At 37.4% G+C, this 1,454-nt stretch overlaps 1 protein-coding gene across 1 annotated transcript in view; it reads left to right on the forward strand.

The window, feature by feature from the left end:
• The window catches only part of LOC102870796 (constitutive coactivator of peroxisome proliferator-activated receptor gamma-like), a 56,470-nt gene that overhangs the window by 12,834 nt on the left and 42,182 nt on the right, over positions 1–1,454 (forward strand). The window lies entirely within an intron of this gene.

The raw sequence follows: 1,454 nt of genomic DNA on the forward strand, positions 1-1,454 counted from the left end.
GACTGCCTCTTGGTCCAAGTATAGATTTCGCATTAAATGTTCACGATTAAATGTTCTGGGATTCCCATTCTTCTCAGAGTCAGCCACAGTTTGTTATCATCCACACAGTCAAACGCCTTTGCATAATCAATGAAACACAGATAGACATTCTTCTGGTATTCCCTGCTTTCAGCTATACACCAAGAGGAATTATTTATTATTTAGTACGCCACCAGGAGTTACTCCATATCCAGAATGGTGGGTGGGGATGGCAGGGGAACACAGAATAAATAATTTAATATTTGCTGGAAGAAAATTTTCCAAACATGAAAATGAGAAAATTTGCATTCAAAAGACTGAGTGAACTCCAGACAGAAGATCCAAAAATAAAACCCCAAAACATATCATAGTTAAACTTTCCTATATTAAAGACAAAGAATACTCAATACCTCTCAGGAAAATGGGAAAATTACCTACAAAAGAGAACTAAGACTATGGTCCAGTTTCTCAGTAGACACCATGCAGGCAAGAAGGCACATAAAACCCTGAATGAAAAAAATTGCCAACCAAGAGTTCTTTTTCCCAGCAAAATTGCTCAATTACTATGGAAATATTAGGACATTTTCACATTAATAGAAACTACAGAAATTTCTAAAAACTAGACCAACCTTGCAAGAAATTCTAGAGAGAGTTCTTTGGACCAATAGCCAACACAACAAAAACCAATTTGAAACTAACCTACAGGACATCATTCTGAAACTGACCCAGACACAGAAATGCATAAAATATAATTGTTGTAGTCAGTGGCACCTAATAACAACAACAAACACCTCTCACTTTTCATTGTAGTAGAGTTGGAACTGACTTTAACTGACCCTCCAACTGGTTTCTTTTTTTTTTTTTACACAGTTATCATTTTCCTACATTCATGCTTCTCACATTCCACGTTCCAATCACTACTGTCTGCTTACAGCTGTTCTTTCGTCTCTGTATTTCCATTTCTAAGATCTCAGTCTCAATTGCAATGTCTGCTAGTCCAAGCGATAGTCCAAGTATGCTCTATTGTACATAAGGTTTTTGAAGTCCTGTTACTTCAGAAGTGGATGGCCAGTCCTTCTTCCTAGTCTAAGGTTTTTCTTTTCTTTTTTTTTTTTTTAATTACATTCATTCATTCATTATTGCATTTTTCTCCCCACCCACTTACCCCCACCCCCAGTTCGCTCCTCTCCTTGAAAAGCAAAAGAAAAACTCCTTCACTGGTACACAGTCCCCCACCCCCACCCCACCCATCCCTGCTTCCACCCCAAGTATACTCCACTCTGCAACCCTCATTCCGGACTCTTATGATATGTCTAAGTTTTAAAATATAGTTAATAGTATATGAAAGACATTTGCCCAGTTATAAAAATGACCAATAGATTCAATGTTGCTGCTCATCCCTGCTACATGTTGGTGGTTTTTTGTTTTGTTTTTTT

This window comes from Elephantulus edwardii, unplaced genomic scaffold (genome assembly GCF_000299155.1).
Source record: "Elephantulus edwardii isolate Elephantulus edwardi_28Jun2011 unplaced genomic scaffold, EleEdw1.0 scaffold00409, whole genome shotgun sequence".
NCBI classification, from domain to species: Eukaryota; Metazoa; Chordata; class Mammalia; order Macroscelidea; family Macroscelididae; genus Elephantulus; species Elephantulus edwardii.